Consider the following 25,712-nt stretch of genomic DNA (forward strand, 5'->3'; position numbering starts at 1 on the left):
AGGCCATTTCAGTAAGTGAAGTTTAAGTTAAACTATGTACAAGCCAGAATGACTTCCCCATACCTCAGTAAGTGCAGATTTTCCCATCATTTCCCCCTTTTGATTGCAAATCTTTCAACAAAGCACTGATGATCAAAATATTCGTCCCTCAATGCTGGGGTGGCAGCTCCTGCCCCAGGGTCAGATCACGTCCCTCCTGCTGGGCCTCCTTTGTATTTGCCTAGTCATCCACACCGGGAGGAACTAATCAGATCTCATGAACAGGGTGAGAGGTATGTTAATGGGGCAACACATTATTAGGCACACATTTTATCACTTACACCCAATCGTTACACAAGCATTCTCCATGTGCTTTTACCAGCAGACTTAGAGCCAGCACTGTTACACATTGTGAGTAGTTATACTGTGCGACGACACCATCAGACAATTCTCCTTCCATCCTAAACACTAGGGGCAACAGCGTGGTTGGAAGTAAAACAATAACTTAATATTGACAAGCAGACAAACACCTGATAAATAATTCAATTAGAAAATAGATTAAAAGCCACTAATATTTCAGACAAAATCAAAAAGTTATAACAATATTCACCAGTTTACATAGGATAGTAATTAATCCTTTTTACTACTAGTTTTATGAAATCAGAGTTTTCATTAGACCTTTTAAACATCTTTCCCAGTTGAGCAGGATGATTTAAAAGAAACCTGTACTTGTCAAAAAGCCCTTTTTGTGAATCTTACTGAAGATGAAGCAAAGCAAAGGTTTGCAAAGCACCAGCTTAACTGTCTATGAACGACGAAAGACTCGAAAAGGCGAGGTTAAAGATCTGGTTACAACGCTTTTGACAAAGAAGTGTAATGATGTTGCTGTGGCAAATGACATTTTAAGATCACTAGAATTATGTCCAGAACAACTAGAATTGTGACTGAAAGCGTTATACCAGGACATACCTAAATTTCAGAAACCTTAAATAATTTCCAGAATGTCTATAGCAACAACACGTATCTCTACCGTACAGTCTGAGGAGGCTTATCGCTCACTGGACAATGCTGTGTAATTTAGCATACCAACCCGTCCTAGCAAGTTTCATCTTTTTCTGAGCTGTCTCAGGGGCCCCCTGAAGCCTCCCAGAGTTAGCTGAAGTCCAAAGAACTTTGATTAGAATCTGACAGGAAGTTTGTCAACAACATCAGAAAGTTTCATACACTCTGTCATCAGAAGCACCTGTTACCACAAACTTTTTCTCTTAACAGAGGAGGCAAATCCAGTCCCGCAACAGTCCCTCCTTAAACTTAATCTGAACCTCAGCCCGACCGTGCACAGAACTCCTTTTTTAGGGCTCCCTTTCTGCAAACTTTCCACAATACTTTCTGTATCCTCTATTTCTGTAGTTTCTCCCTTATTTTTTTTTTTCATCTAGAAATAGCCAGCTTTAGGACAAAAACATTTCTTTTCAACTCAAAATACATAACCTATTTTTCTACTATAAACTGAAATGTTTCCTTTATTATCTTTAATAGCTTTAATGACATATATAAATTAGAATCCTCAACTCTTAAAAACTTTAATTTCTGTTGAAAGCAAAGCAGTAAGCAAGCATGAACCATCTTTTTACGTTGGCGTTCTGTAGACTGGCAAATGTAAGTACCAATAATTGTTTCTAAAAATATGTGCTTTTATAGAAAATCTCTCAGGTGGCAAACATTTAATAATATTCCTAAACACCTTTAGCTGCTCCGTAACAGGAAGCTGGTGTTCAGTACATCATGTTCCAGGATCTCACTTTGTTTGGTAATGATCTAGTTATTCAACAAACTTCCATCACTTAACTTTGGTACCACTCTAAAATTTCACGTTACCAAATATCTGGAGAGATCATTTTTAAGTAGACATTCCTAAAACAGAATTATTTCCAAAGAGTTCGCCCAAAAGCTCCTATGTTATTTGCATTTAATTCACTGACAAGAATTTTGTCATACCAAGTTAACTGAGTTTTTTTCTTTCCGACAAACTCTGCAACAACAACATGAACCTACCGACATTTTAAGGAAATTTCAGGAAACCCAGATACAATAAAAGACATGTCTGTGTGGATTATACCAACAAGCTTAAGCTAGCTTTAATATCCATATTAATTTAATACTGAATATTTTCTAGATCACATGAGCCAAAAATCTCTTGTCTAGCTTCTTTCATACTTAGAAGTATTAAATTTGTAAGTGCTTACTTTTAAGTCAATTAAGTAAAGCTTTTTACATGTTAATTTTTACCTAGAGACAAACAGAACTGGAGATCTCAGTTTTTCTGCCTGAGTTTAAAAAGAAAACCTTTTTCTTTGAGAACCCAGGTAAGTCGTTTACATCTCAAAAAGCCACAGGAAGAGAAACACCAATTCCTCCTCTAATGGTTTATACAAAAGCCCAATCATCTTGGCCATTTTCAGTGATTTTTCCCTCCCCCCCCCCCCCAGTTTCCAAATTTCCACTTCAGTTTAAAAAAATAACAGTAATAGACAATGATATGTCATTCAGTCACATTCAGAAGCCTCCCTTTCAGCAAAACTAGGGAGAGAGAATAGGATTTGGAGTCAGGTACCAAGACACACACCCCGGGCCCCACCAAGACAAAAGGCAAGTAGCAAAAGGCCCACTTTGACATAACAGCAGATGCATCAGGGCCATCGTTCTACACACCTCAGGGAGCACTGAGGTCTCAGTGTGACAGTAAAAATATCATTTTCTTTAATTTATGGGAGCATCACTGAAGAGCTCCCCGTTTTGTAAAATATACTCCAGGAGGACTGTATATATGATGGAACAGAACTCTGATCATTCATATTTAATTATTTACAGCGAATGTTATCAAATACCAAGCAGACAATTCAAAGCGGTCTCTCAAGGTCACAGTCCCCCAGCCCCAGAAGAGGGATTCCCAACCAATGCCCCATCAATCCACAAGGGAAGACCCCCCCCAACAACCAATGCCCGACCAGAAGCTGAACGAAAGACCAAGCCTAGAAAGGAAAAACCCTACCAACACTCTGCCACAGAGGAGGCCAAAGCCACAGGGAAGGATGCCCTGGTGTCATCACACGTGAGCCCTGTTACTCAATGACACCTCATTTGGCCAATTCAAGTCCTGATACACACACGTACTGACAACAAACACGGTCTCACAAGTAAAAGATCTTACAGGTGTGGCCCAAAATTTCCACTTCCACACAGAGGCCTCCAAACAGACTGGCCCAGCTCTCCAAAGAGAATGGAGCCAGACTGGCTCACAGCGAGCCCAGAATGCTCACTCCCCACAGGGCGAAGCGGGTAGAATTTTCTCATCCTGCTCAAGCCGGAGTGGCTCATCTGAAACCACACACACAAAAACACAAACACTAAGTAAGCTACGGTCGCACAGACAGAAAATCAGAGGAGATGTGGTCTAAAAATTCAACTTCCACTCCCACACGGGGGCCTCTAAACAGATGGGCCCGGAGAACGGACGCAGAGCGGCTCCCTTCCCGGCGGGAAGGAGCCCAGACAGAATGGAGAGAACTCCCCGCCGGCGCGAGCGGGAGCGACTCACCCACGGGCGACTTCGGGTGTGGGCGCAGCTCCGGGCAGTCCTGGGCTCCAGGCAGCCTCGTGCGGTGGGGGGGCCGGCGCCTGTCGGGGAGTCTGTCCCGGCTCCCCGGAGCCGAGTGCGCTCCTGCAGCTGTTGGGACCCAGGGAAGGGGCTGCTGGGGTCCCCCTGCCACGGGCACAGACTCCTGCACTGGGTCCCCAAAACTGTTACCGACGGCAAGTTCGTGTGCTCTTCTCCGCACCCTGAGGCCAAACAGACTCAAACATCCAAGTTTGGAGCAGAGAAATGTTTACGGCAGAGCCAAGGAAGGAGGGCGAAGCGGTTCACACCGAAGAAAACCCCGAACGCGGAAGGGTTTCAGCAAAGCGTATTTAAAGGCTTGAGCACAATTCTGATTGGCCGCTGTTGAGGTCACAGGTCAACATAATCAACCCCCAGGCGCCAGGTCCCAATTATCCAGTAGTTAATTTCCTCCCTTTGGTGGAGATTCTTAGTATCTGAAAAACTCAGAAAATATATATACGTGAGATATTGTTACCTGGGCACTTCAGAGAGGGGCTGCAGCAGAGGGTATCAGGGACGGGTCTGACCCTGGAAGGCCCCGCAGGGTCCTGCTCGGTTACAGATTGAGAAACTTCACTTGTTATGATCCAGTTTCCCTCATCACGTGCTCCCAGGTGCCAGTAATCGCACTGAACCAGCTCATCCCTGATTGTTACCAGCCATGTGGTCAAGTGGATTCTAATGCTTCCCGGTGTGGCTCTGTTGACCTTCAAAATATCTGCTCCGCCGACATCCCCAGAGTAAGGAAGAATTTGTACTGATTGGTGAGAGAATGCTGTTTCATTTATCTGAACAGTTAGTCCCAAACCAGGTTGATCATCAGAATCACTTCAGAGATTTTTAAGCACACATTCCAGAGCCCACTCCAGGAATCGGTACATTGAAAAAGCCCCCCTGCTAGTTTGGAAACTCACCGAGGTTTAGGAGTCCCGGCAGGGGGCACACCCATGGGTGCCGAGGGCAGGAGACCTGGGTTTAAGTTCTTGTCTGCCAGTGTGTGGCGTTGGGCAAATTAGTCCCTCGGAGCACCGGTTTCCTCTTAAGCAGAGAGAGGTTATAACATTCTTACGTCTTGGTATGTAGCAGAGAGAACTAAATGAGATAACTTAGGTGAAAATATTCATAAATAATTATTTTCATTTCACATTAACACATCTCAATAAAAAAGGCTCAAAACAGGCATGTGGTCCAATTTCAGATTCATTTCTGGCACATCGCACATCACACCACATTCATCTCTGAATCCAATAATTCCAAATTTACGATAAATACAGCCATAGCTATCCCTTATATAAACAAACGTAAGCTTAAACAGTTATATTTAAAGAGAAGCCAAGAACCCTGAGAAGCCTTTCCTGTCCTCGAGCTATTAACGTGTCTGTCTTTGGGGAAAGAGTGTTTTGGATTTCTTGCTATCAATCCTTCACTTAATATGGAACTTCATGAATTCCAGCTGTTAGCCCCATAATTTCTCTCCACATATGAATTCTGGGCTTTTCCCTTGTCCCTAAATCCTTCCCATCTGTCAGTCGTGGGGGCCTGGAGTGAAGGGCAGGAGACAGGAGGCTCCGAGCTACCCTCTGCCCAAGGGCTAAGGCCTGCGTGGAACCACTGACCAGCCGCAAGTGCCCTGCCGCGGACACGTGCTCTCTCTTCTTGCGAGGCCTTCTGCCCTCCAGGCTGTGGCAGCCACCTGCTCCTTATTTTCCTGAACTGTTCTTCAGTTCACCATGCTAAAACACACACACGCACATGCACACACACACAGAGTACACTTTTTTCAGCTGAAACCGCCCTTAGACTGTCTGCATTCTGGCTTTTGTTTATAGAGACTCTGCGGTGTTCCTGGACAAGGGAAGACGAGGGGAAAACCACCCACTTCATCTTCAATTTAACCTTTTACAATCAAGCTCTCTTTCAGTACACCAGGAAAATACGATTCATATGGGAAAGACATGAGTCATAAGAAATGGAACAGTGGGCTCCAAATACTCTAAAGCACACACCAGTAAAAGGCTGCAGTTTTTAAGCTAGGAATATTTGTTTAAAATGAAATTGCATTGAATGTAGCTTCTAACATTAAGAGTGTCCCGTACTTTCACAGTTGACTTGAAAGCAGGAATCCTAGGATGCTTAAATTTTGCCAGTTCAGGTTGCGCCTCAGTCGAGGCTCGGGGGTCCCTCGCGCGCTCTGCCTCTCCATCTCGGCACATGTGATGGGAACCAGACCACCTCAAAGTGCCCTGAAGCCTTCTCTGACTCCTCTGCCTGACGGAACGCTGATCACACTCTTCTCTGGACCCTTTCTCCATCCATCGCAGCCCACACCGCCTTAGGATTGCTCGGCTACGTCTTCAGCCTCCCCAGTCAGGCTGGCTGGCGTTCTTTAAAGTCAGGAAGATACTGTATTCACCTGGATGCTCCCTACCTCCAGCCCCTGGCACAGAGTCTGCCAAATCCTGGTGTTTGCTGGTGAAACTCACCAGTGACAAGGTATGTCTGGAGAATTAGGGAGAGTGCATGTGTCAAGTATATGTGCAATGTTGATCTGAAATCATTTTTCCACAACCCTCACACTTCTCTTACTCTCTGCCCTAAAATCTTCCCTGGACCGACTGTATTTAGAGGGTTTATTTAATTCCGAGCACCAGCTCTTAAAAGGTAGGTGGAGAGACTGGAGCATGTCCAGAGCCCAGCAGAGAGCCTGGTGGGTAGCAGATGTGTCAGATACCTCTTGTGCCGCATTTCAGATTCTTCTGGTCCCACCTGTTGCCAATTCCAGCCACTGCCCCAGGACCAGATCGACTTCCCAGAGGTGTACCTGTCTGCACTTGCCTCAGAAACAGCCCCCTGCCTTTCATTTCCCCCTCAGGGCTTCACTGCTGAGATAGAGGGGAGGCTGGCGGAACTCCGCCGACAGTGAGGGAGAGTTAAGGCCCCACTGGGATGGGAGCCAATGAGTAAATGCTTCCCTTGGACAGACAGCCTGGAGACACTTCCCGTACGGCTCCTTGGGCCCCGCCATAGAATGCTGCACCCTGTCCCCCCAGGCAATGGCCAACCTGAAAACGCATCTTTTACTGACTCTCCCCCCTCCCTTGTGTGGCTCCCCCATCCCTCGCCTCTGCTCCCTATACACGTAAGCTTTGACCGATACTTGAATGAACGGATAAGGATGTTGAAAGTCTACAGATGGTACATCAAGACCCAGGGCAAGATTTGCTTTTAAAAAGAAGGAACTTGAAACAATGTGGAGCTTGTCACGTGGAAGGAAGAGGAGATTTTGTGTTGCTCCAGTCAAGTTAAACTAGACCCATAAATGAAAGTGACAAGGAGGCAGACTCTAACCCAACCAGGAGCTCAGGAAATGCTCAACAACCAGAGCCGCCTCACTGCCGGCCCGAGTCCCGGCGGCCGGCTCCCCTCTCAGGTCCATCCTGCACAGGACTCGCAGAATCTTCCTTAGGCAACAGCCCTGCAATCCAGGCATCCCCGGTATGAACACCTCTAACAGCCTGCAACCCACTCAAGGACCAAGTTCACGCTCTGGCGCTGGGAATGTCTGGCAGGTCAATGAGCCGACCGGTGAGTGAGGAGCGTTCTGCCACGAGGAGCGTTCAAGCTATCGCCAATTTGGCAGATTTGTTATAAATGAGATTCCCTCCCAGTCCTTGTCTCCAGGGGCCTGCTAGCCACGTCCACTCTGGTGTTCCATGGCCACTCTGTACTTAGTCCCTCCAAAATGGAGTTCAGTCAGGTCCTCCCCAACCCGCACCAGCTTACTTTCTTGACTTCTTCTTCACTTCTGAAGTGGCACTTCCCCATCCCCTGGTGAGCCCCCGGCCACGGGCAAGGCCCTGCTCAAATGGCAGCCCACCACCAAGTCTTCCCAGTTCACCCTCTTCTGTTTTTTTCGTGTCTACATTATAACACCCAACGCACAATTACGGGTACAGGAAAAGGAAACAAGTCTTTGAACACTCTAAATACAGAGACCATGGCTCACACTTTTTTTTTTAACAATCTCAGCACCTAAACAGTGTCCTCAACATAGTACACACTCAGAAAGTACTTCGTCAATGAATCACTGAAAGAATAAAGCAATGTTAAGGGACATGATTCCTCAGATCACCACACTGTGAACCCTGAGAGTCATTGCCCCTCCCATCAAACCCAGAGTTAACCCCCCCGTCTGTCTTCCTTCTTTCTTCTAATCCCTCACATTTCTCCTGGTTTATGTCTCCACCCCCACTGATCCAGTCAAGGCTGGGCCTTGAATCTCATTCAGTAACTTCCCAGCCAGGGTCCCGACCCCCAGGCACTTTTAATACCTCTTAATATCCATTCACTGTGGGTAAAAACATCAGCTTATTCTTGCTAAAAATCCCACCAGCAGCTTCCCCTCTACCCATGAGATAAAACCCGAGTGCAGGAGCTCAGTGGTCTCTGGTCCTGTCTTTCCCAGTTTAGTTTCCATATTCCTTACATCAAACTGGGGTGTGCTGCTCCCTGTACCCCCAAATGTGCCTGCTGCGTTTCTTCTGCCCAGCCACACCCTGCACTTTTTAAAGCACCAGTTTGAATTCCCTCACCCCATGAAGACTTTCCTCATGACCAAGTCCCAGCCGCTCACTCCATTCTCTGAAATTCTAATGTACTCATCACCTACAACCGTCCTCTAAGAGTGTCCCTCACAAAAAAAAAGAAGGAACTACTTAGTGGCATCAAATAAGTTTGTTAAGTTTGGGGGATGGATATCTATACCTGTATCTATGTCTGTATATAAAATGACAACAATGAACAACTTTTGAAGGTGTGTACCAGCCATTAGCTTTACATCTATTGTCATTCCAATGAATCCTCATGTCGGGGAGGGGGAAATTTTCCCCCTACCCTTCTTGAGTTCTTCTGGTTGGTCTGATAATTAAATTGACACAAGATGGATTAACAGGAGAGAATCAAATCTCATTTCATATGTGCTAAGGTCATATGCATGCAGGTCTCGTAGATGGAGGACCTAAAGAAATGACCAAAGCAGACAGCTTTTATATGTTTTAGGTGAAGAAACAATAAATCTGTGAAGAACTGAAAAGACAAAGAAGGTTGGGCTTGGGGTAGTAAATTAGTAAAGAAGTAACCAGGTTTGTTTGCACAGCCTTCTCAGCCCTCAATTTCCTGTGTCTGATGACAAGGCTGTGTGTCTGATGACAAGGCTGTGTCTCTGCCTCCTGGCACAGCGAGGGTACCTTTCACACGGGAGATTTACTTCCTGTTTTCAGAGGGGCAGACGGGGAGGGTCAGAGCAGCTCTCTTGCACTGGCTGTTTCTTGAATAACTTTAATCCAGAAAAATCAATGTGGCACTTTGGTGTATTCTGGGGAGACTGCCCTGAGCCCCAGCACTCAGAACAGCCCTAAGAGGTACTATTCATATCTGGTCTACAGAGAAAAATAGGCAAGTTGAGGTATTTGACCCCCTTACGCCTCAATTTTCTTATCTGTAAACTAGGATTCAAATCCAGGCAGGGCTTGTGATCCGCCCTTCTTGACTAGGTAGAGTCAGCTGAATTTTCAGGCATAGAAAATGGAACCCTAACGTCACAGCTTGCTGCCACCGATACTGTTTTTGCGCCTCCGCACATGGGAAGTTCTCTCAGAGCAAACACCAGTCCAGTTCCCATCCGGGAGCACAGGGAATGCCCAACCCCCAATAAAGGGCTTGATTTTTTTTTTTTTTTGTATTATTAAAGGACTATTTTACTAGCATGCACAAGGTCCTGGGTTCAGTCCCTAGCACTTCCATTAAAATAAATAAACAAACCTAATTACTTTCCTCTCAAAAGGACTATTTCAAATGTATAAAAATATTATGTTGTCATTATTCCTAGCCCTCTCCTCACCTATTAATTTATTTTATTTTCACAACAGTGCTCAGGTAGGATCCGGGAAGGAACAGGCTTCCAGCATCTCAAATATCTCACCCCACCGTGCGCCGACCTCACTCCACCTGACACCGGGGGCCCTGCCAGCATCTCCGCGAAGGGCTTGGTCGTCCGCACTGAGTCACTTCCCTTTATTTCACTCAGTCACCACTGGACTGTCAACCCCAGAGAGATATGAAATATTAACTATTCTTTTAGGGAAAAAAAATAAAGGCTTTCTGATGCATCTACCTTGAATGCATATTTGGGCCCCTGTTTTGTGGAAATTAAATCACCGTCTTTCTGAAGTGACTTGCCAGAGGAATACATGCTATTGCACAAGTCAAGCCCCTACTCCTTGTGTTACTACTTCGTTATTCTTCCCCTTTCTGCGTATCCAGTCAGGTCACCTGTTTGCATTCGGTATTCGAACACTAGCATTGAAACATAAAATATAATAGGTCTTTTTACGTCTCCTGGTGGGTATGTGTAAGGAAGTTATTCACACACAGGCTCAGCTGTACCCTTGACTGGGTAGAACTTAGTCCCCTGGTCTGTGAAGGCCACAGTTTTTGTTCTCCAAGCCTTCACCTAACTAACAGGCTTTGGTATGCCTATCAGCAGCAGTCTGCTTGCTCTCAAAAACTCCCTCTGGTCTGCAGGGGAGGCTGTTTCCAGTGAATTTTTCTGTTCTTTCCCATGGTCCCTTTCCTGATCAGTGTTTTAGTCTAGCTACTTGACTTTCAAATTACTTTGTAATTATGAAATGTTTAGCTAATGTTAGCTTTATTCCAAAAAGCGACTTTCACCGGTGCCATCTTCGTCTTTGTTCCTTTCCTTGGCGACGTGACAGCCAGACGTGAAATGAATCGTGCCCTGATTGTAGCAGTGCCGCCTGAGCTGGCTAGCTGTTCTTCTTTGAGAAAGCATCAATTAAAAAAAAGAAAAAGCATTCAAGCTGGTGGATAAAAGAATCAGGATCTCTTAGCCTGGAAAAGTGTGGAGGGGTGACTACCATGGCTTTTAAGCACACAGGAGATAATGGCTGGTTGTCGGCAACTTCAGGGAGAACAGAACAAAAGGAAATAGGTTTCAAGAGGGAACGTGGAGATTCTGAACAGAGATAAGGAATGAATTACAATCTAGAGACAGGACCGGGGCAGCGTGCAGAGGGGACAGATCCCTGGTGCATGTGGTGCTCTGCAGGTTCCCAGGAGGGCCCCGGCTCCGCCACAGGCTTCTCCCCTCTGCTGGCCTTTAGAGAGCTCCCAGTCTCATCCATCACTCATCCTTCCCACACTCCCTAACACTCTCTTTTAAAATCAAATAGTTTTGTGATGCACTAAGTCACAGGCGTATCAGTATGGCTCACAGGATCAGCAACATAATTTGCGAGGCCCGGGATGAACTGAAAACAGAGAACCCCTCGTTCAAAAAGTAAGGATTTCAAGGCAGCAAAAGCAGAGCACTAAAACCAACAAGAGGCCCTTCTAAACGCAGCGCCCGGGGCAGCGGCACAGGTCACACACCTGCGGGTGGCCCTGGCCCTGATGGCTCAGGCTGCTAAGGTGCAGAGAACAAGGAGGCTGGACCACATGGCCTCCAAGATCCCTTAAGAACCTGTCAAACAATGGACCAAGCATGGACCAAGCAGGTTCGTGAGGTCATGGTGGTGGGAGAAGGGCTTCACGAGGAGGGGAGGACAGAAGAGAACATGCCGATCCGCCCTGCAGCCGTGGGAGGGTCTGGCTGAGGGGCGAGCACGGGGACGCCTGCAAAGTAGGTGCAGCGCCCGGCCACCCCTCTGCGGAGGTCCCTCTTCCCTAGTACCTCCAGTCGGTCCTCAGCCACCAGCCCCTGAGCGCACGCCAGGACGAGCCCTCTCTTCTCAGCACTGCCCGCGCCCCAGGACCCTGCGCCTCAGCCTGTGGCCTGTGTCTCTCTCTATTCCCACTCTCTGGGCTGCAAAATTGATGAGGCTGATGCGAGCTCTGGTGGTAAGGGCTAATCACGTCGCAACACCTAAATCTATTCTTTCTAAACTGGTTCCCTTAAAAGGAAAGAAAAGATCAAATCCAACCCTCCAGGGCCTCGGAGAACAGCCTAAAGTGGAATCAGGTAAGTCCAAAGTTTAATTTAATGTGGGTTCTTTCATCGTAAACATCTAGGTGAATTCTACCCTCCAGGCGATAATATACTTGTGTCTATTTTCATATTTTTAAGGAACTGTAATATGTCAAGTTACTTATAGCAAGAACAAAATATGTTATCTACGTTCTCGTTTTTCTCCAGGCATAAACAAAATATTTGATCCAGTGCCAGTGTGACAAGAAGCCACACCGTTACGCGGGAGCCAGTTGGTATTTATTTTATTGTTTTTTTTTAATTTGGAATAATTAGAAGTTCAAAAACACCGGTTCATAAGGTGACAAAACTCATTTTTCAAAGACTGGCTGTGGGGTTCGGCCAAGGCCAGTCTATCCCCTCAGCTCTGGAAAGTTCGTACCAGCCCTTGGGACCCATAAAATTAGCATACGTTCTTCCAGAACAAAATGTCTGGTTCATTTTGATGTAACCGATTCTCTCATAGCCCAGTTTCTTGATAACACAAAAGAAGTAAGTACCAGCTCTTCCAACCATGTACTCTTTGAGTTGGCAAGAAAGGATGAAGCTGGCCAACACAGAAAAGGTGGGTTTAGTGGATGTCCGTGTGCATTCTGTGCATTTTTGTCACGAAAACATTTATGAGAACAGACGCTCCAACCTCACCCCTGCCCCACTGACCTCTACACGTACGAGCTAATGCTCCACATTCATTCCGAGGCTTCGTCACACCCCCGGCGGGAAAATGCGGGTCAATGTCCTCGAGACAATATTTGCCTGTTCATTACTGGTTGCCTTTTAATGAACACCGACAAGAAGGTCAGTGTCAGGGACCAAGCACAACGCCCGAGGCCACGCATGGCTGTCCCAGTCACACCGACGTTCCTGGAGGGGTGATTGTCTCACTGGGTCGTCATGAGGGACCGATGCGCTCAGCGCTCCAAGTTAGAAAGGTTCGCTAATAGTAGCTCTTTTACAGATGCTGTTTTCTTTAATCCTCTTAAGAATCTCATGATTAACAAGTTAATAAGCCCAAACTACCAAATAACAGCTGGAATTTTACCCCAGTTCAATCAAATGCAGAGCCTGTGCTTACACTCTCCACTGTGTTTGTGACCGAGCAGGGGACCCCGAGGGGCCTTCCCCGGACAGACCTCCATGTCCTCCGCCTGCTTCTTGTCTGCAGGGAAACTGGAGCCTCCGATGTCTTCCCTGAGTTCCAAAGAGCAAGATGTAATCAGAGAAGGGAGAAAATGTAGAAACAGGAAAAGAGCCAAGCGAGACAAAATAATAACAGTTTAGCCATTACAGTCAAGGGCCCTTGGCTCCTTCTCAAGGGCTGTAGGTGCGATTCTGAGCCATCTCCTTGAGCTGCTTGGCCACTTCCTCAAAGAGGCCTTGGCTGACCACCCCAGTCCCGCACTCCTGCCCCTGGACCCCAGCACCCTGCCCGTCTCGCACGGAGCGGTTCTCGCCATCAGCAGTTTTCTTAGTTACCACCTTTCTCCCCTACCAGGATGTCCGCCTCCTGAGCCCTGGGACCTGGCACGACGCCTGGCTCCTCGGCCGCACTCGGGTGGCCACTGGGTGCATCAGTCCACTGCACCACGCAGCCCCTGGTGCACCGGCTGTCTTCAGGGAGCACCGTCCCGAGCCGAACGCACCCTCGTTGAGGCAGCATGTCAATCGCACTGGCGTATACTTCTGTTATGTCCACTGCTGGTGCCTATCACATGTTATGTGCTTGCTGTATACCAGGTACTAACCATTTGATACACATTATTCCATTTACCACTGTTTCGATCTTCATTTTAAAGAAGAGGATCCCAGAATTAATTTAATGAGGTTATAGGGCTTAAAAGTCAGACAGCTAGTAAGTGGTAGGACCAGAGCCCGAATCCAGTTTTGTCTGACTCCTAAACACCACCGTGACATCCTCCCTCCCCTGTCAAAAGCATTTCCAAGCGTCTCATTTAAACATCTGAGAAACACTGAACTAAACAATGGAAACCCCAACTGCGTGAAGAAAACATTTCTAAACAGCTGTGGAGGATTCTGGATTACAGGCAGGAAGGTGAATGCACCCTTTGAAGGCAAAATGGAAAGCGCTTTTCCAAAAAAGAAAAGCCTTAGCCAGCAGGTCGTCCCCTGTTCACGGTGTGTCAGGACACTCGTCAGTCACCCCACTTCCGGGAGACCCAGTGGTGAATGTGGCCTCCCAAAGCCGGGACAGGGGGTGGGTTTGCAAGAAATGCACTGACTGAGAGAAAACGGCTGCCAAGCGCAGCAGGACTCCCCGCACGACGCTCAGCCCTGCCTGCTGCGCGCAGCCTCTGCCCGCCGAGCGTTCAGCAAAATTAGGGAAACGGAGCTGGACGCTTTAGGCAGAGCAAGAATCCTGCAGAGTTTTTAAGGGTACTGTAGACTGCTGGTGTGGTCCGTGGGTTTCCAACATGCATCGCATACCCTGTCTTCTACTCCTGATAAATTCAGGGTCCATGATAAATAATGGGCAATCAACTTTGAGATTCACTGAGAGACGCGCTGAGTTGGGGGAAATTTTGGTGAATCCGGCCAGAATGCTAGAGGAATAAGAACACCCAGGGAACCACGTGACCCGGGGTGTGGAAGGTAAACGTGCTCTTGGGAGGCGGCTGTGACACCACTTTTCAAGGCCAAAAATAGTAAAAAGAGGATGAGAGAAAAAGATGAGGTTTTTGAAGCAACATACAATTTAGAGCTTCCTGGTTTATAGTCAAATGAATGTAAGACCAGTGGGAAAGCTAAGGACCTGGACCATCAGGTCACTTAGGCATTTCAGACGATGCTGTACGAAGCATGCAGCCTATTAATACTGGGGTCTACATGTCCTTTTCTAATTCTTAATATTTGATCATTTTTCAGACAGAAAAACAGTCTTTATCCCCACTGAATTTACCAGGGAGAAATTCTTTCAAAGACACAGCAGTGTATCCCTCGAATCTGTTGGATCTTCTGCAGTTAACTGTAAAATGGTCCTTATACATGTACATTTCATGTGTCATTAATTAATTTTAATACTTCAATACTAATGAGTTCTTCTAGAAGCCATATTTCTGTACCGCTGGGAAACAATCAAAAAAAAAAAAAAAAAAAAGCTGAACCAGAAGTAGAAAAGGTTAGTCCTCTATTATTCTCTCACCATAGAAAGCACGGTGCAATCCTGTTTTAATAGCAGAATAAATGGTATAGTGCTAATGTTTCACACTAATAAATTAAATTTGAGTCGCCGATGTAAAATAGAAACATTTCTGATAGTTATGGCCTGGAATTTGGAATCTGAAAAATAAGTACAATCTCTGGAAAATGTTTCTTTGTATTTAAAAAAGGAGGCTATCATTTTAACATTTCTCTTAACTTTGCTAAAAATAACAACCGTGACAGAATGCTTTTGCCCCTGCTAACATGGATGCCAAATGGGAAAAATATTAAAGAACCACAGTGACCCCTACTGGGAAGAAGCAGGATTGTTCCTCATACGCAGTAACTAGTTAACTGCTAAGAGCATTTGAGGGCAAAAACATTCTCTTTCTACAAATGAAATAGGAAGAAATAATAGTATTGTTGCTTACAAAAAATAATATAATATTCATGCCTGGACCCAACTTGCTTTCTTACTAGCAGTTTTATGTTTTTAAGTGATAGTTTATGTGTTTGTAATTGTGCCATGTGCATGATTTTGCATGATGACCTTAAACATGACAACTCAGGCATTTCCTCACATTATTCAAAAATCTTCATAAACATTTTTTTGTGATGTGCTATGATTTATTTAACTTTTTCATTTTCTAAGAAACTTTCAAAGAATTAAAAATATTTTAAAAGAAACAAACATTTTACAAAGGAATCCAAATAGGATTCGTGCAGCATTTCAAGGTAAGGGAAGTCCTTGGGCAGTTACTTTAAGAAACTCATACTTTCTGGCTTACTTCACTTAGAATGACATTCTCCAGGAGCATCCATGTTGCTGCAAATGGCGTTATGTTGTCAGTTTTTATGGCTGAGTAGTATTCCATTAAAATACCATGTGAGATCGCTCATATGTGGAATCTAAAAAAACAAAAACAAAAACAAAAAAACAAAGCATAAATACAAAACAGAAATAGACTCATAGACATAGAATACAAACTTGTGGTTGCCAAGGGGGCGGAGGGTGGGAAGGGATAGACGGGATTTCAAAATTGTAGAATAGATAAACAAGATTATACTGTATAGCACAGGGAAATATACACAAGATCTTGTGGTAGCGCACAGAGAAAAAAATGTGACAATGAATGTATGTATGTTCATGTATAACTGAAAAATTGTGCTTTAGTCTGTAATTTGACACAACATTGTAAAATGATTATAAATCAAAAAATGTTAAAAAAAAAAGAAACTCATAGAGATGATTTGTAATCAAAATATCAATTATTCAATGATCCCTACTCTATTCAAACTTAATGTTAAATACACTCTGTGAAGGAGCCAACAAAAGAAGGGATGCTGGAGGGACATGATCAAGGTAATTTAAAAGCGCAAACGATGCAAGTACAAACGATGCGAGTACAAACGATGCAAGACGGTGCACTGAAGTAAATAACACAATGGTCTAAGGAAATCCTAAGGGTGGAAGCAGCCAGCCCTCTAGGAAAGCAATCAGGAGAGCCGTCAAAGAGAATGGCAGCTGCAGACGAGAGGAAAGATATATTCAAGACAGAGTGAATAACAGAAGCAAATTACAGAGGCAGGAGCTCAAACGGTTCTCCCAAAGGACCGAGAGGAGATGGTTCCAGCAGAGGGTTTAGGGTTTCCTGTCACACAAGGGAAGGGGGTAGAAAGGACATGCCGAGCATCGTTCCATGTCCCAGTCACCACATCGGCAGGTTTACGTGCCCATCTCACTCTCACAACCCTGAGATTACAGGTGCCATTGACCTCATTTGAAGATGAGGAAGCTGAACGTCTCAAAGGGGAAGATTCTTGGCCAATAAGTAGATAAGACAAGATCTGAACCCAATCAGTTGTCCTGTGCGGACTGTATTTTTTAAAGTGAGAAAATCTTTTCCTTTGCCATCATGTTTCCTCTATTCACTTATTAAGAAAAAGAAAACCGTTTCCTCATGGAAAGAATGGTGGTGCATTTCAATCAAGTTTGTGTCTCAGTGATCACAAATGTAAAACATATAGCTTCTGAGCACCTCATGATTGCAATTAAATGACCCAAACTCTTTCCGACTTCTCAAACCACAATCCTCTCTTGCATGTGGAATTTGTGGAAGCTGGAAACTATGACACTGAGAGTAAGGATGCTAAATACTCTGTAAAACTGCAGGCAGGGCAGTCCCTCTCTTCCCCTCCCAGAGCAGAGGGATGGAAAGAGGGACGTAAGAGCAAGAACGGCAGCGTGGCCTCTTGGGATGGCATTTGGGGCGTTGGACCTGCTCTCCAGCAGCCACACGTGCCCGTGATATTCGTCTACAGGAGAGAACGAACATCCACAGGACCCCCACCGATGGCCACATGCCCCTCACAGATGCCACCCGTTTAGTGCTCATGCCCAGGTCACAGGGAACTGGAAGCTGTGGCTGTGCGGCTCAGGGGCACAGCGTTCTCACATCCAAGACGTCAAGTCTGACAACACAAAGTTGGTTCCGATGAACTAAACTCTCTACCTGGATTTCTCAAATATTCTGCTGGGAGCGTGTAGGTCACAGCAGCACTCTTTAAAACCCTTTTTCCCTCTCTCCTTTACTTCCCTCATCAACCACACCTATTTCAGCACCTCTCATCTCGCAAAATTCTCATCTTGCACAAAGACAATTGTTTTTCCCAATTAAAAATTTCTACTCCAAAGACACTGTTAAGAGGATAAAAAGATAAGCCATAGACTGGGAGAAATGCATCCACTGGGAAGAAATATTTGCCAAGCACATACCTGATAAAGGACTTGTATCCAAAATATACAAGGAACTCTTAAAATCCAGCACAGGAAAACAAACAACTGAATTAAAAAGTGGACAAAAAATCTGAACAGACACCTCACCAAAAATATATATACAGATGGCAAATACGTGTATGAAAAGATGCTCAACATTACATTGCAAATTTAGCTGCAAATTAAAACAGAAAGCTACCACTACACACCAATCTGAATGGCTAAAATCCAAAACACTGACAATACCAAGTGTATGCGAAGATAGGGAGAAACAGGAACTTTCATTCATCGCTGGTGAGAATGCAAAACAGTGTGGACGCTTTGGAAGAGTGTTTGGCGGTTTTTTACAAAACTAAACATACTCTTACCATACAATCCAGCAATCACAATCCTTGATATTTATCCAAATGAGTCAAAAAATTGCATCCCCCTAAACACCCCTACACACAGAGATTTATAGCCACTTTACTCATAATTGCCAAAAATTAGAATCAACTCGATCATCCACAGGTGAATGAGTTAAGTAGCGGTACAACTGAGCATGACTCAGCGATGTAAAGGAATGAGCTACCAAGCCACCAAAAGACGTAGAGGAACCTTAAAGGCACGCTGCTAAGTGAGAAAAGCCAGTCTGAAAAGGCTACGTACTGTATGATTCTGACTATATGACATTCTGGAAAAGGCAAAACTTACAGAGACAGTAGGAAGCCCCATGGTTTCCAAGGAGTGGCAGGCGGAGGGGGAGGAAGGATAAAGACCTGGAGCAGAGTGCGTGTTTAGGGCAATGGAACTATTCTGTATGATACCGTGATGGTGGATACACGACAGTGTGCATTTGGCAAAACCCACAGGACTTTGCAAAACAAAGAATGACTCTAATGTAAACTATGGATCTTGGTCAGAGTATCAGGATTGGATTCTCAGTTGTCGTAAAGGCGCCCACCAGTGCCAGAAGTCAATAACAGGGGAGACTCGGAGAAGGGGGTGGAGTATGTGGGAACTCTGTTCATTCTCCTTATTTTCCCTACAAACCTAAAACTGCTCAATCACATATAGTCTATAAATGTTTTTAAAAATTACTTTCCAGTCCACATAGAAGTGGCCACTGGCAGCACCCCCACCCCGAACCCCTACGGCAGTTGTGGGTGCCAGAGGACCAGAAGGCCAGGAAAGATGTGTCCTTGTCCTCCCCACGTGGGTTGTGACCCTCTCTCTTTCTTCTTGGCCATCATTCTGTTTACTTGGGGTTAATTTCCATCCTTTCCCTCTGGTTATTCTTCTGCCCACGTCACAGAGCCCTGTGCTATGTGGGAAATTAGGTGGCCTCGTGAGAGGCCCAGAACACAGACAGTCCTCTCATCCCCAAGTGGGGATCTTCACGGAGAACTTCAGCAGAACATCCTAGCAGGTGACAGAGGCTGCTCCACAGGAAAATGATGACCTGAAGGTGATGACAGTGTTCCCAAAAGGATACCTTGCAAAAGAGCTCAGAACTGACTGCAGGGTCTCCAGGCATCCAGACGAAGGCCTGACCTGAACAGAAACCAGGGGCAAGGTGGGCCTTGAGGGAAAATGACCCTCCCTGCTTTGACTGATTGTCCAGAGAAATTGTTCTTCTGAACCTGTCCCTTCGTTTCCTCCTTTGTGAAGGTTTTGTCACAAAAATGACACTCAGAGTCCAGGTCTCTCCAGACCTTCTTGAGTCTTATTCAGAAAGGTCCATTAGGAAAAATCTACTTGGGCAATCCCTGAAAGCAGTCCACATTAAAGTGTAGTTGGCCCTCCACATCCATGGGTTCCACATCTGTGAATTCAACCAACCAGGGATCGAAACTATTCAGAAAAAAATTCCAGAAAGTTCCGAAAAGCAAAACGTGAATTTGCCACCTACTGGCAACTATTTACATAGTATTTACATTGTTTCACAACTAGTTATGAAGCATTTACATTGGGCTAGGTAATAGAAGTAATCTAGAGATGCTGTAAAGTGTACGGGAGAAGGTGCACGTGCACAGGTTGTATGCAAACACTGGGCCACTTCATAAGGGACTTGAGCGTCCGTGGGCTGGGTATCCCTGCAGGGAGGCGGGTCCTGGAATCAGTCCCCCGCGGATACTGAGGAACAACCGTACTCAGGATTTTCTGAAACAGGACAGAACTTAAAATAAGCTACGTAATGAAATCCTCCCAAAAATCTGTGTAGGAGACTCGCAAGTAATTACAACCAACAGAGTGTACCAAGCCCCAGATACAGATCATCAGTCCTCCGCAGTTGGGTTCAAAAATAACATCTCTTAGCTACAAGAGTTCCCTTCTTGGTTTTAAGAGTTAAACATGCAAATAACCTCCTGTCCCGCCCCTTACGTTCAAGGGTTAAATTTTTCCCAAGGCTCTGAACACCCTTACTGTTCTTGTCTGATCACTGTCAGTCTGCCAAACCACTGGGGATGAAATGTTTACAATGTAGTCCATACGTTTTTCGTTTATCGTTTTGCCATCTGTTCATGGAAAACCGTCAGCACCAGCACATACATGCACACTGTCCTGTAGGCTCCCACCACCCAGGCAGTAAACACCAGCAGACGTTTGGCAACTATTAGCAGTAGACGACCTTTCCTTGCTTAGACGCCGGAATGCCCTAGATTAGACAGGACGCCAAATCAGTGCACACATCCGACGGAGAAAACCATTTTTCTCCTAGACCTCAATTAAAATAAAAAATGTAAAAATGCACAACTGGGATGTTTTTTAAAAGACATCTTTCTTATAAGAAATATAACTATGATATTTCAGAGCGATTTCTACTGATTTACAATATTTAGCCTGGATACATGCCCTTCACAATTTTCAAATTGTTATGTCGAAGATTTCTTTACTTTTACCAGTAAGAAAGAGTATTAATTTACTTCATGCTTCCTGAGTGCCTGCTTTGAGATTACTGCTCATTACATCCTTCTTGTAAACATGCAGAGAATTCTACAATCCCCTTAAAATACGGTAACTCTACCGAGAGTGTTCTGTGATAACCCCAATTTAAATGTACGCTTCTCTGGGTTTTGATCTTTCATATTATTAAAGATTCATCCCTTTCATTATAGATTTGATTTAAATTTCAGCTGAACTTTTCTGAATGTAAAGCAAAGGCTGATCTAAATAAGGTTGAGCAGCATGCATTTGTGGGACTGCTGACCTAGCTGACCCAAAAAAGGAACAAATTGGGAAGAGATGGTTAGTCCTAGGTCTACTGAATCTTGACTAGATTTAAGCAAGTTATTACTTCTCTAACAGAATCTCAAATAAAAACAGGAATATGATACTTTCCTAGAGTAATCGTTCATTTCCTGGGTTGGTTCATTCAGCCGGATAATGTCTGGTCCTAATGAGGCCTGCAGTGGGGATTTGAACTCAAATGGACCAGCTTGCTTTGCACCAAGAAAACCTCCCTTGATTGCCCCTGTTAAGCCTCTCAAAGATGTAACATTTTTTTGTTGCCATGGATACCAGAGAAGAAGTATGGGTGGATCTGCACGAGTCCATAATCACTTATCACTTCTGGAAAAATCAACCAGAACTTCAAGCCATACTGAAAGTGATCCATAGCATCATTTTGAATAGGAACAAATGTGCCTTCCTCCTACATTGCAATAAAAATTCTGAACGCTGAAGCTCACCGTCACGTGTCTGAGCCTGCCTTACCCACCACGTTTACGCATATTCGCGGAACAGAGTAAAGTCACTCAATGCCATGACTATCTTCACTTTCAGTTCTAAATCCAACCGAAAGAAGTTTATTGCAAAAAAAAAAAAAAAATGTTTTTTTTTCTAATCTACTAGGGTTGTATCTTGATTTTGGCCAGAGAGACAAAAGAGAAAATTAAAACATTAGGAGATTCTTTTTATAATCAAGCAGAGAAATACTTCTGCCAAAAGCCCTACAGTGTAAAGACAAAAGCAGATGATTAATATGAAGGCACCATTTACTGAAAATATGAACATCACTAAATTAATATATATTTTTAAGCTCTAGCCATGAGCCAAGCACTCAAGTTACTAAAGGAAATTCAAAATGTGCTTTTTTCAAAAAGCTTACACTCTGCTTAGAAAAGTGAGGCATGTGTACCAAAACACCTTGTGAACAGCAGAGAAAGTGCTTCATCGTGTTCTGGAAAAGATAGCACAGATAAGTACTATGCAGATGATGAAGCAGAAGGATCTTTGTGGACAAAAGTAATCAAAGAAAAGCTTCCTGGAGATGAGGTAGACTTGATTTGATTCTGAGGTAAATAAAGGAACAGGTACTCCAGGTCAAAGGAGGTTGCTTACTTTAGTTAGGATGCTAAGGGAAACTGCTCTGAGCAGATGGCGTTCGAGCTGAGACCTAAATTACGAGGAGTCAACCTGCAGGCGCCAGGCAGAGGGAACAGCAAGGGTATATGTATGACCTTAGGAGAAAAAGAGTTCATGTTCATTTTCAAAGACAGAAAGGAGGCCAGTATGGCAGGTGCACAGTCAGGCAGGGAGAGGCGTGTAGGGTGAAGCTGAAAAAGCAGGCAGGGATGGATTCAGACAACTGTCTTCCACCACAGTAAGGGATCGGCCTTTTATTTTAGTTCCAGTAGAAAGTCAGTGAACTACTTTAGATTTGGATAAGGGATTCAGACAGGCAAGTTAAGCGATGTCATGTATATTTTTAAAAGATCCCTGTGGTGGCCCTGAGAAGAATGGGTGGTGACGGAAGAGGCAGGAACAGAAGCAGGGAGATGGCTAGGAGGGTCCTGATACAGGCTGGGGCCAGGGAGGCAGCAGCAAGACTAAGCGAAGCAAAAATGCCTCCAGACAAAAAACACCTCCAGGACTGGCAAGGAACTGTGACGCCAGAGGAGGGAGGAGGGAAGACGAAGAACAAGGATGACATCTAGTCTTTTTACTCATGCAGTTCTGGGGGTGGTGAACCTGGGGAAGACTTGAAAAAGGAGAATTGGGGGAGGAAAGGGTGGGGGGGAAACCAGGAGTTTCTTATTAGACATGATAATTTTTTGTGCCTGTTCTATGTTTGCATGACTCATGCATAGGAAATGTGATAGCAAGGGATTAACCACTCAGGTGTTTATTTTTCTCATGTAGCAAAGAGCCCAGGGAGGGGTTGGAAGCTGGGGGCTGGCAGAGCTACTCAAAGCCCCCTTTCCTGTTCTGCTCAAGTACCAAAAAAGAACTGCCTTTCATTCTCATGGCCACCCCGTGATTACAATGTGTGCTCTATCTGGAGCTTCTGGTCCATGTTTCTGGCAGGAATAAGAAGGACACCAAATGAGGGAGGATGTGTGTCTATATCAAGACTGGAAGTTTCCCAGAAATCTCCAGCAGACTTTGATTGACATCTCCCATGACAACCCATAGCTGCAAGGGAGTCTGTAAAAAATGTAGTTCTTAGCTGGGCATATTGTTACCCCAAATAATATTGGGGTTCCATTGGGGAAAGTGGATACTGGGAAGGTAGCCAGCTGTGTGAGCCACAAAATCCAAGTACAAAGAAGACAGCTGGTATTAGGTGTCTGGAGTCTGGGCAGCAGTTACAGATACCACAAATAGTCATCAGCCTGCAGAGGGAATTTAGTGCCATGGGACTCAGTGAAATGAGTTAGGCAAAAAGTCAAGAAAGAGAAGAGGACTACAGACTGAGCCTGGAAACCTTTCAACATTCTCAAGTCCAATAAAGGAGGCAGCAAAGACAACTGAAAGGAGAAGTCAGAAAGACAGAGAGAAAACCAGAAGAATGTGCTGGACGCTGCTGAGAAGTCACGTCAGTGAGGTCAGAGGAGGCGCCACTGGATTTGGCAACACAGAGGTTGTTGGTAACCAGGAAAAGAGTAGTTTCATTGCAGTAATGAATCCAAGGGCCAGGTTGGAGAGGATTAAATAGTGGCCAGAAAGCAAGAAAGGGAGGCTGAGTATAGACAATTATAACTAAGAAGTTTTGCTAAAAAAAAAAAAAAAAAAAAAAAAAAAAAAAAAGGAGATAAAGCGATAACAAAGGCTACGTGACTTCAAGAGTTGTTGCTGGTCGGCTTGCTTTCCTGCTTGCTCTGTAAATGGGAGACACTAGAATATGCTTCTCTGCTATTGAAAGACCTTGAATTCCAAGTCGAGAGGCTGAGATTTGATTTTGGAGGCATTGCAAGTTTTTAAGCCAGGAAATGACATGATGAAGTCAGTGTTTTAGGAAGATTCGTCTGGAAAGAGCTGCTCATAAATTGTGTAAAATTGGAAAAGTATACATAGCAATGAGAAGTGCTGGATGTCACCCAAAGGGAACCGACTAATGCAACAGAAAATGGCCCTAAAGAGGATCCCGAGGTAAGTCAGCTGTGAGTCTTCCAATGGCTAAAGAATGGGCCCCAGATGGGGCATTCAGGATTGATGCCTCTCCAAACCGCAAAATTAAAGCTTAAAGTCCGTCTCCGAGAGGCCGCCGTAAAAACTCCAAACACTGTAAAGTATCTGAGGATAAAATATTGGAGTCATCACTAAAATCTGCTAAATATTAAATGGATGAATGTGTTGGATCAGCACTTTTTTTTATTCTTATAATTTATAGAGCTGTGTAAACGTATATGGTACTTTATAGAACATAAAGCACAAAAGACAGAATTCCTGTCCTGTGAAGTTTATAGTCTCTTTCAGACATAAACTAAAACACTGGATGATGACCCTGAAATATTTTCTCCAGCCAAAGCGATCAGAGAAGACGTGAGCACGGCCAAACAATGGATCGATGTTTCTTTCACACATCCCGGTGCACAACCCCAGTAGAAAACCTTGGTACAGACGGGGGTTACTTACCAAGTCCTCTTTTATCTGTGTTGCATATACATTCTGAAATATTTGGGAAAAGAAAATGGGTTTATTTTCATTTTTACTTCTCTGATAACAATTGGAATTTATTAAAAGACTCAGATCACAGAATAAGGATGGTAGAACCATAGCAATCAAGTGGCCCAACCAACTCACTTTTCAGATGGCACTGATGACCAGCAAGGTGAAGGTGAAGTCGTTCCCGCAAGGTCATTGCCACAAGGTCATTCCACCAATTACCGTCACTGGAACTTGCACATGAGAACAAGGCACAGTTCGTTCTCCTCCCCGTTCCTCCACCAGAAGCAAATTCGCTCAGAAGTTCCATTTGTTGATTTCCTCGTTGATTTTCATGGAAACCGTGTGACTCCTGTACGCTGTTTCCTCTGAGAGTCATCCACATTGTGCTGCACTGTGACAACAGCATCAGGGAAGGAGATCTGAGGCCACCTCCTAAGGTCCAAATCCTAGATTCCAATAGCGCAGAATCAAAACTTGGCCAGATTTAACATGGAGCCATCTTTGACAGAAGGCTTTTCTGTTTCTTGAGTCCATTTTAAAAGCTTTTTTCTCCCCCTACAAACCAGGTGGTGCTCACTCTCACCAGTCACATTCAAATCAGCCTAAAACATAGAGAAAACCTGCCGTTTGTGGGATTTAGGTGCCTAGAACAGCCACCTACAGAAAACAGCATATAATACATGGTAGATTAATTGACTGTGAAATTACAGTTTAAGCAACAAAGCTTTTTAAAGTGTTAGGGATGTAAAGGAGCATGTACACAAGCTGACTTTCATTCCTCGTCAAAGGGAAAATGGTTTGCCTCTTCCCTGTGCTTTCTTTCCTCCTTTCTCTTCTTAAATGTCTTCCAAGCACTTGCTCTGAGATCATTTCATTTATAAAGCTTTCCTAAACACCACTGCTTGAAAGGGGAAATCTACGTGTAGAAGTGCTGAATGATTCCTAGCTAAAGTGAGCTGCAGTGGTTTCTGCGGATGTTAAAAGCTAATAAAGCATTGTACACGTCAAAGGTATTGTATTAATGTTATTACGATGAATAAGAAAGGTGAATGGTCGTTACCAGTGGGCGGCTTGGTAACTGCACTTTACTACAAAGGACAACAGAGAAAATTAATCCAGCCCAGTTCATCTGGAAAATGAGGAAACTGAGGGCTAATAAGGGGAAGTGATTTGTCCAGGACCCCACAGCTAGTGAGAGGCTGAGCTGGGGACAGAACCTT

The 25,712-nt window shown here is 44.6% G+C and overlaps 1 long non-coding RNA gene across 6 annotated transcripts in view; it reads right to left on the reverse strand.

Moving 5' to 3' along the window:
* Window positions 1–15,463: 15,463 nt before the first annotated feature.
* Window positions 15,464–25,712, reverse strand: part of LOC105100319 (uncharacterized) — a 56,104-nt gene continuing 45,855 nt past the window's right edge. For 4 of the 6 annotated variants that reach the window (XR_010382955.1, XR_010382958.1, XR_010382960.1 and 1 more), the window contains 2 exons: window positions 24,628–24,938; window positions 15,464–15,752 (listed from right to left, as the gene is read on the reverse strand). This is a non-coding gene — a long non-coding RNA (uncharacterized LOC105100319). Of the gene's footprint in view, window positions 15,753–24,627; window positions 25,095–25,712 lie in introns of all 6 variants that reach the window. The other 2 variants (XR_010382956.1, XR_010382957.1) reach the window with 1 other exon arrangement.

Source organism: Camelus dromedarius, chromosome 11 (assembly GCF_036321535.1).
Source record: "Camelus dromedarius isolate mCamDro1 chromosome 11, mCamDro1.pat, whole genome shotgun sequence".
NCBI classification, from domain to species: Eukaryota; Metazoa; Chordata; class Mammalia; order Artiodactyla; family Camelidae; genus Camelus; species Camelus dromedarius.